This window comes from Choristoneura fumiferana, chromosome 9, assembly GCF_025370935.1.
Source record: "Choristoneura fumiferana chromosome 9, NRCan_CFum_1, whole genome shotgun sequence".
Classification (NCBI taxonomy): domain Eukaryota; kingdom Metazoa; phylum Arthropoda; class Insecta; order Lepidoptera; family Tortricidae; genus Choristoneura; species Choristoneura fumiferana.
The window spans coordinates 4424219-4434967 of record NC_133480.1 but is presented as its reverse complement, the minus strand read 5'-3'; the positions used below and the strand labels follow the sequence as shown (position 1 = coordinate 4434967).

The 10749-nt window shown below is 37.4% G+C and overlaps 1 protein-coding gene and 1 non-coding gene across 10 annotated transcripts in view; both read left to right on the top strand.

Annotated features, from left to right (window-relative positions):
* spdi (sperm antigen with calponin homology and coiled-coil domains split discs) overlaps nt 1-10749 on the top strand; it is a 94674-nt gene that overhangs the window by 44981 nt on the left and 38944 nt on the right. The gene's annotated exons all lie outside the window — the stretch shown is intronic.
* On the top strand, nt 9750-9821 carry TRNAC-GCA (transfer RNA cysteine (anticodon GCA)). Its single transcript has one exon. It is a non-coding gene; the product is annotated as a tRNA-Cys (tRNA).

Sequence of the window (10749 nt, the reverse complement as noted above, 5' to 3'; positions counted from 1 at the left end):
GCTAAAACTGTCGGTAAAACAGTTACTAATTACGATAAGTGGTCGATATGACGGACGGACAACAAAGTGATCGTATTAGGGTTCCGTTTTTTCCTCTTGAGGTACGGAATACTAAAAAAATGATTTTTGCGAACCTGCAGTATTTTTTAAAGATCTTCAGCGATACCAACCTCACATGGAGTAGGCGAGAATACGATATTCTGTTCACCCCACTTTTTTGTCAAAACTTTATTTTACCAATTTGTCGGCGTGTTTATTATACTACATTTATGCCAAATTAAAATCACAGTGTACTAATATTAAGTCTCTAATTAAGATAATACTTAAGCCGCGGACAGACCGACCGATGGACATGCCGAAACAGGCCGCTTTTGCCATTTTGCCTTCTGAACTCTAAAACTCATTTTGCATTGCGTTGCTTGCATGTCAGCTTGCAATAATGTGTAAACGTTATAAAGGTGTTATTTAATTGAATTTTAGTGTAGCTTTCATTTGATACAAGAAATCAATGAAGTTCAGTTGAATGGAGAAAACCAACTTTACATTCATTCTCATTTTTCTGTGCGCCAGTCTAAACGTGCAGCTTTTTTCGCACTAGTGACACGACACGGTAATGAGACTTGAATACACAAATGAACGTAAATGGCTACTATCCTTATGTCGTACCATGTCACTTTTGCAGGAAAATAAGTGAAACAGTAATTACTAAGACGCGTGCACAGATGACTAAGACAGGCCACTTTATATTCTCTTTGCCAGAAATATACAGGTGTACCTAATTTCTTATCAAATGGATCGAGGATATTTTCTCCAGCGCTTGAACCCAAATCAACTCCCTTACAAATATAACATCATCTCGTCATTCATTAGGTACATTGCATGCGTTACAATCTTACAATTGAATACCTAAGCGGTGAAAAGAAAAACAAGACAGATTATTAGACATGGTGAAACTAAGGTGTCAGTTATTGCCCCTTTATCTACGAAACCCTAAACAAGGTGAAGTTTCTCTATTCCACTACGTTCTCTACAGCTACTCTACTAGTTATCTTATTCCTTCATTCTTTTCCTTTATTCAAAGCAAACGTGATAAAACGGCTTTCGCACAATCGCACCTACCGAAAGTTAACCTTGTGGGTACTCCACGTCTTATCTATCGTAAAGATTAGTCTATTTGGCCTTTAATGTTTACAATGAGTGGTACCTGTACTTACTACGCCAACCAATGGCTTTATTTTCAAGGCAATTTATAGTAGGTTAGGTACTCTTAAACGGAGCGTGGTAATGCCATTCACAAATCAGGGCTCGTATAGGCAGTGGTACGAGAATTGAAGTGAATGTTTGCACACAAGGAGAATGAATGAAATGAATGAGTAAATGTCAAAATCCTGCTGTCATTACACGACATGTTCTTGTGTACGTGACCTGAAATCTGGTGGCACTGCCTATACCGGGTGTGGTCTGTAATACGAACAAAAAATTAAAACATAGTCCTCGTCAAACTGAACAACATTACTTCAGCGACTTTTAAAAGTAATGGTCTTTGAATTTTTGTTCTTTCATACAAATTAAATACTGCTATCAATGTACGCCATCCTAGAACACGACTGACGTCGCCTCTCACGCTACAAACATCAAACATTTCGCTTATATTGCTTCTTCGAATAAACTTAAAAGTGTAATAAAAATTCGTAAACTAATTATTTTTTAAAGTAGCTGAACTAATGTTGTTCAGTTTGAGGACTGAGGAGTATGATCTATGTTTTCATTAGTTGCTCATATTACAGGCCACACCCGGTATAATAGGGTGATACCTGGTCACAAGCAGAGAAATGATTCGTATTTGCTAGCTATGTACCATCAACCAAATAAGTGGTCTATCAATTTTTAAACAAGTTCCTATCAAATGAATATTGTCGCGAAAGTCGAACTTTCAAGTTGACAGACACGTCTATTGGCATTATTGTTTTATGAGATGCAAACGATTATCAACTTTAGGGAGCTAGACCACAAATTTGGCTGATGACGACCTCATGTGGCATTTTGATCACTTCATAACTCTACAAAGCCGTTGTTACTTTCGACTTGTGTTACCTTTGTACCCGGTCTCCCCTACACTAATTTTAATCACTGTTAAATCTCCCCACCTCTTCTAGTATCACACTTGATATTCCAATATGGAAATCGCAATTATTTTGATCTTATAGAAACATACTAATAAAAAACTTGCTAAAAAAATTTACTTATGGGGAAACTGAGGAACTTTTGCTATTTCTCATTTTTAGTTCTGTTAAGTTATACATAATAGGTTCTCGAATGGCGTCCGCGGACCGGGAGACGAGCTGTCGGTAAGCCTCCAACAAGATGGAGCGACGACTTGGTTAAGATCGCGGGATCGCGGTGGATGCGGAAAGCACAAGATCGGTCTGAGTGGAGAGCCTTGGGGGAGGCCTATGTCCAGCAGTGGACGTCTTTCGGCTGACATGATGATGATGATGATGATGATACATAATATGATGTTCTCTCTATTCTAATCCTTTAGACAAGGGATTATGTTGTTGTTAGATATCAGCACATTTATGGACCTCTTGCAAGAGCTCCGACTGCTGAAATACAGGTTTACACCTAGTTTGGCAGCTGTGGCCCACTTTATTTACGATTTTATCTAGTTACTACATATATTAGTCTAAGATACTTGTGCTTTTTTATGGAAATAAAGAATTATTATTATTATACTGAATCGATGAGACTGCACACCGAAAACCATCCAATTTATCCAGTTAAAAAATTCTCTATTCAAAAAGAATGTATCAGACAAGTCTGCTAAAGGAAATTAGTAAAGTCTTATTTTGAAGTCTACCCTATATCCTTAACCTGTCCTCTCCCAGAGGCACAAATTTGTGCCCAAAATCCTTCGATCCTGTTATCCTGGTAGATGACAGATTAATCTTAGAATTGCAGTACAAGAAAGAAATTGTCCTTTACACTTACACCTACTAAATTAAATCAAACTCAAATATAAATAATCAATTATATTCGTATAGCGAATTAATTATGGCAGACAGAACGGACACATGGAGTCTTAATGGATCCGTATCTTTCCTCTTGGAGTATGCGAAAACCCATTTCATAACATTTTGAAATAATGACGAAACCACTGTCCTCTAGGACCAAGGCCTAGGGCCAGTTACTTCGAAATTCCAAATTATTACACCGTGTATGAGGGATCTTACACCTATTTTAAATACTTACCAATAGTGTGAGCAGGACAGGAAAATCGAACTTCGTGGTGTAAGGCCAGACACATGTAAATGGCGCCAACTAGTGTCTAGCCTCACCCCCATACACCCAAACGTGACTCAACACTCTGCCACCCTTCTGTGGGTTAAAGACCTATTCAGGGCCATTTTTGTGGCTGACAACATTAAAAACGTTAAGATTGTCATTCTGATCGATTGAAATAAGAATACGGTATTTGACAACTCCTGATTTTGCCATATCTTAATTTAATTATGAAAATATAGATATACAGAGAGTGTTTAGCGAAGAGAAAATTTAAATCGGTTGAAAATTCGATTTAAAGTGATTTTTTGAAAAATCTTTATACCTGTCTCTTTCTCAAACGCTTTTCTCTATGCAGCAAGTATGACGGTACTGGCGTGTCACGTCACATGCCAGTATGTCTTTCTCTATCTAATCTTGAATTTCAAACCTGTATAACTTTGTTATTTGTAAAGGTAGCTTAAAAATTGTTTTTCTATTCGATAACAGGAATTGTGTACTTTTAATTTATAAAACATATACAAAATAGTCAAATACCGTATTGTTTAGTCTAACTATACCTAGTGCCATCCACGAAGACGCGTGATTTTATCAAAATTAGACACACGCGTCATCGTGAATGACTCTACCTATAGCGGTTTATGGGGTTCGCGCGGGGTTTTCCAGTTGAATTGATATTCCTGAATTTTATTTGCGCTGTATGAAGAAAACCCATGCGCAATTTAATCTTTAGACAGAGTAGTTGAGATTTCGCGATTTCCGTCGGAGTATCGGGATAAGGATAAAAAGAAGACCCTAGTTAGTTGTGTTTGGTATCTACCCGCGATAGTAAACTAGTATAATAATAATAATAAATAAATAAATAAATATCACGGGACAATTCACACCAATTGACCTAGTCCCAAAGTAAGCTTAGCAAAGCTTGTGTTATGGGTACTAAGCAACGGATAAATATAATTATATAGATATAGATACATACTTAAATACATATTAAACACCCAAGACCGAGAACAAACATTCGTATTTTTCATACAAATATCTGCCCCGACACGGGAATCGAACCCGGGACCTCAAGCTTCGTAGTCAGGTTTTCTAACCACTAGGCCATCTGGTCGTCTAGTATACTTAAACAAATAGTTTATATCCCGAAAACTTTCGTAGTTTCCGCGAATTCTTTGACGACGCAAAATCGCGGGCCACAACTAGTGGATAATGATGATGATGATGTGATCTCTGTTATCCCTCACTAGGGACATAGATCGTAGAAGAGTTTTCCATTTGGCTCGATCTTACGCGGCTTCTTCCAGCCGGCTTCTCGGCTTACTGGCTCCGTCAGTCATTTGCCACAGTCTAACGTTTGAGATAGTCTGAGGTCAAAAAATTCCAAGGATACGCCTCAGGCATTTGTTAACAAACACCTTCAAACGATCCTTCAGTCCTTCCTTACAAAACATGTCTCGCATCCGTACTAGAACAGACTTGACGTTGGAGTTAAACACTCTGATTGCTTACTAACTTACGGTCGTTTTTTCAACGAGGACATTTTGCTTTGAGAACCACCTCCTCTGAATTGGATCTTAGTACCTCGGGTTATTACGGTGGATATAATACTTGTAAATTATATTTACGAGTTAATATTTGAACGGGTGATACTTGCATATAAATTATTAATGATATCATAGCAAAAAGGTTCAACGACTGGACCGTTTTTGTACGCTGCAAAGGGCGGAGTGTGGGTGGTTAGATTGGGGTGCAAGTAATAAAAGCCACGCTGTTTTTAGGCCGTGTGCATGTGCAGCACCAAAGTCTTAAGAACTTACATTTTCTTACACTGTGGCAGCACTAAGTAAAATTGAAAAAGACGGCACGGCACTCTTCTCTTTAACAAAATAAATAAATGAATATCATGGGACACTTGACACCAAATTGACCTAGTCCCAAACTAAGCAAAGCTTGTACTATGGCTACTACGAGTAGGCAACGGATAAACATACTTATATAGATAAATACATACTTAAATACATATTAAACATCCAAGACCCGAGAACAAACATTCGTATTATTCATACAAATATCTGCTCCGGCCGGGAATCGAAGCCGGGACCTCAAGTTTCGTAGTCAGGTTCTCTAACCACTTGGCCATCCGGTCGTCACAGGGAGTATTAACTACTTTTCAAGGTAGGTACGAGTACTCGTTCATTTTATGAGGATATTCTGTTTCCGGAATTATAGAAATTCGAACGAAATATGAACGTTCGGAGTTTGAATACACTGTTCAATAATGCCACTCAAAAATACCACTCGAAATTGATTATTTGCTACAAAATATGTTTTGAAGTTGATAAAATTAATTGACCATATACATGTACGTATGTAAACTCTTTATTGTACAAAATAAGTAAACAAAACAATTGACAAACAATGAGATATAATGTACAAAGGTGATATAATTAAATACGGACCACAGATTTTTTAATTCTCTACTTGTATTTAAATTTCAGCACAGTTTTATTACCATTTTTGAACTACCTATACATTTTTAAACTGAAATTTCAGATACCCCAACTACCCATTTTTTATTTTACTCAAGTTTATGCATATACATATTTTCAAATAACTACCATAGTTATTTCCAAAAATATTAATTATTAATTTGTTTTACTAAGTCAGTCCCGCTTCGCCGTTTGAAACTGACGCTATCGTCTTTGTCATTACACCAAATAATAATTTTGCAAATTTTGTCGCTCCGAGTGCGATGTCATTTCGTTTTGGAGTGTTGTTTTGGACGCTGGACTCTCAGCTTTAATATGGGTGTCTTAGTAAGGAGGAAATCGAAGGTTAGTGAGAATAAGTGTAGGCAGTGTACAAATTGCAGTCCTGAGTTTAGGGTTTCCAATAAAAATGTGTTAAAATGTAATTTACATGTGTTAAGCCTACAGGTATATAAGATTTGTTAATAAAATACAATTTTTTTTGCTGATTATAATGTTTATTTGCATTAACTATAGATACAGTCGAGTTCATCAACTTGTGAGCAAAATTTTGATCAAAAATATCTGAACACGACTCTATTGTTAACGACGTAGAAGCGTGTTCAGATATTTTTGATCAAATTTTTGCTCACAAGTTTATGAACTCGACTGTACATCCTGGCTGCGGAGACGATCGTAGTTGGACTACCAGAATCTCACCACCAGATTATTATTTTATCACTGAATTAACGTATGCCACAGCTTAATCCGTAGGCTTAATCGGATACCAGAAAGTGGTCGAATATTGTTTGCGAATTTTTATCCCAAAACTTACAAACTCGATAGGTACAGACCTAGTACCTACAGCTGTTTTTTAAGCAGCGGTTTGGTCGAACCTTTAAACAAAATTATATCCTTAAAAAAACTTTTCTAGGTATCAAACCTATCATATTATTTGCTGTAGAGTTTAAAATATCTTTGACTTTGTCATTGCTAGTTAACGTCAGCTGACGCTGTCAGTTCTGTGTTATTGTTTACATTACCTACTTATATATTAATTGGAGCATTAAAGATTGTACTTAGTTGTAGTAGGAATGACTGCCATGTGGTCTGGGGTTCGAAGACGACGGGAATATCAATTTGTGGTGGTAGGTAACACACGTTTTATGGCGGCAATTTGATGCTTCACTGCCGGCTAAGAGGATACTCAATACACAATAATATCAAATCATCGGAAACTTGACACCAATTGACCTAGTCCCAAACTAAGCACAGATTGTACTATGGATACTAGGCAACGGATAAACATACTTTATATCGATAAATACATATTAAACATCCAAAACCCGACAGCTTCGTAGTCAGCTTCTCTAACCACTTGGTCATATCAATCAACAATCCACAATGTATATGTTACAAAAACTTACTAAAATGTTAAAGATCGATGCGATTATCATAGGATCCTGTTGGGCACAATATTATATACTTAACATCGTTACATCTTCGGTTGCTATAAACCAGTGGTTCTTAACCGGTGGTCCACGGTCTCCACGGAGCCAGTCAAGTAGCGCTTGCAACCATTCATTCATTTACAATTTTACTTTTACCGTGTATTATTAACAGTAACAGTTGGTGGTCCATGGCAAGACAGAACTTTTGCCAAATGGTCCCTCCTAACTAAAAGGTTAAGAACCGCTGCTATAAACGCACATGTGCGTTCTTTACCGACAAATTGTGACAGCGGAATTTGCTGCACAGGGCGAAATGCATGAAACGCATGGTATATATTTATAAATACGTGTTGCTAGAAATCTTCGTATTTTGTGAGTCGGTCTTTGCCATCTTGTCGTTTTTACGTTGAGACCAAAAGAAGGGTTATTTGTTTGTTTACCACTACGTTATGTGTACATATAGGTATACATATGTATTTGCAGTTTTATGTCCCGTCAAACAGCGTAAATGGCTTGGGACTGCGTTTCTTTTCTTGATATTTTATCGTTTCTTATTTTTTTATATATAAGAGGGGGAAAACGAGCATGTGGGTCACCTGATGGGAAGCAATCACCGCCGCCCATGGACAACTGTCAACACGAGGGGTATCACAGGTGCGTTGCCGGCCCTTTTAGGCCGATAGGCTCGTTTTTAGGGTTCCGGAGCCAAAATGGCAAAAACGAAACCCTTATAGTTTCGCCATGTCTGTCTGTCTGTCCGTCCGCGGCTTTGCTCAGGGACTATCAATGCTAGGATAGAGCTGTAATTTTGCACGGATGTAGGTATATGTAAACTATGCTGAAAAACCGTACTATGAAAAATTCAAAAAAAAAATCGTTAAAAATCGAGCGTCCCCCCCCCCTCTAAAATCTAAGCCGGTGGATGGAAAAATTTGAAAAAAATCAGATGGCAGTAAGTATATCAAACTTTCAAGGAAAACTATAACGACTAAGTTTGATTGAGAATTATTAGTCCTTAGAAAAATATTACTTATTTTTTCGTAATGGCTACGGAACCCTATTTTGGGCGTGTCCGACACGCTCTTGGCCGGTTTTTAAAGATCCCTAAGTTGTGCTCCAGAAACACTGTCCCAGGAAGCTTCCATACTTTAGTCGTGCGTGGACGGTGCTAGATCACCAAACATCAAGGTGGTGAGGATGAAATGATTGACGCCTGCGCGAAGTACGGTAGTAAAAGCAAGCTGCAGGCAACAATCCGAACAATTCATCTGAACACTCCCCATTAATGATATATGCGGTACACGATGCAGAGAGATGCAACATCCCTCCGCATTGCCAGAGGATCAAGCTGGTCCTAGAGTGTTGCGGCTGCCGACAAATCTAGCAGCCCTACAATACAATACAAATATTTTTATTGCACACCATAAAGCAGTACAAAAAACTTATGATATAAACACTTAGATTCAGGGTAGACAATAGGCGGTCTTATCGATTAAAAGCGATCTCTTCCAGACAACCATTTGGGTACAAGAAATTATGTGTTACAAAAATAGGTGGCGTGTCGTGGTCACATTTTTTATGAACGAGCTGTTGAATTTGACGACATTTTCAATAAATTGTTTAGATGTCCTGTATTTCTACTAGATAACCTGGAAACTGTAACAGATCTACCATATCGACGAAAATGTGCCCACGAAAATCATATGAAATAAACGCTAGTGACCCTAAAGCGAAAATAATAAATATAATTCTTAATAACATTCCGTATCTAGAAAATAGTTCTATTAATAAAAACATCACATAAGACAAATATTTATCAATTCATTAAATATATTCAGATAAAAAACGCAAACGTATTTCGTCACTGCCATGTGAAATCCTCGTAACACATTTTTAAAAAACGTCTGCATATTAAAAATCAATAGGTACTCAAATGGTAATTAATTATGTATATAAAAGCGTATGTACCTACCTACCTTTCTATACCACGATAAAGATATGACTATGGACTATGCGATATTTTTATAACAGTAGCTCATTATGATAAGGATTTGAGTGTGCACTTTGTTTAATAGATAGGTGATCAAAATAATGGTAAGAAAAAATTATTAAAATATTCATACACGTATTTAAAACATCAAGTAAGTAAGTAAGGTTTTTTTAGAAAAAAATGGCAATATTAACTGATGTGCAAAATAATAGTTTAAGTAGATGTTAGTTAGTTGTAAATTAGAAACTTTAAATATCAAATTGAATAAAATTATTTAAGTGGCCATTTTTGTTGCAGATAGAGGAGGTTATGCAGCAGAAGGCGCCAGGGGTGCCTAGTAATTCCGGGATCCAGTAAGTACAATAGTTTAAATTATTGTATTTAAATTTCAAATAATGTAAATGCAGCGTCGAAATACCTTGAGGCACTTTTTTGTTAAAGACGTTTACAGCGCCATCTAGTTTGCACGTCTAACATTATTTAGTTAGCTCTAGAACATAGAGAGGGCGCGTTACTTATCAGAACGTGTACGCTATTTTCATCAATTCTCTCAGCGGGGATATAGCTCAGTGGTAGAGCATTCGACTGCAGATCGAGAGGTCCCCGGTTCAAACCCGGGTGTCCCCTTGTAACAACATTTTTGTTTTTCTTTTTTTTCTAGTTATCCTCAACGTAGTTCCAGTGCTGCAGTGACAAGGAAAGGCTTTTCGGCCAATTTCTTCAAAACTACATTCAGCTCTCGTGTTAAGGCGGTACCAACCGCCGGTTCGTCTTATTCAGTCGAAGAAACCACCAAAATAGGCAGCGCGGAGACTAAACCTGTAACTAGGAATAGACCTAGGACAGGTACGTGAAAAAGAACTAATACATGGTGTTAAAAAAATCTTGTATGATAATTTAAGCCACATTTGGGTACAAGTGAAAAAAAATAATTGTAAAAGCAAAATAAGTTCCCAATCCGCACTGGGCCCGCGTGGGAACTATGGCCCAAGCCCTCTTGTTCTGAGAGGAGGCCTGTGCCCAGCAGTGGGACGTATATAGGCTGGGATGGATGGATATTATGTTAGTCACAATCACATTTTCGGATTTCAATGTTTTGCCACATATTTTGTCGTATTAGAACCATACCTAATATCAGTAACTTGATAATTATGAGTTAAACTATCATACAGGATTTTCTTAACACCACGTCTTTGATTATATACAACACAGACAGTTGTATACTTACAAATTTTTATTGAACAATAAGTCATTATGGACATTACATATGCTTAATTTTCAATTGTAGTACCCCCAACGGAATCAACATTAAAAAAATCGGTATTACGTTCGAAGAGTTCCAAACGCGTTGATAAGCCAACTGAACCAGAAAGATCCATATCTCGAACGAGCCAGCTGACTCCGGATCCTGGAGGAGTAAAAAAAGCAACACGATTTAAAAAGCCCTAATGTCGTCCTGCAAATAGTAAAACGATCACATGCACCAGCTAAACCATTGCCGAAAACACCAGACAAAACCGAAACTATCTTGCCACCTTCTTTGAAACCTAAGGTT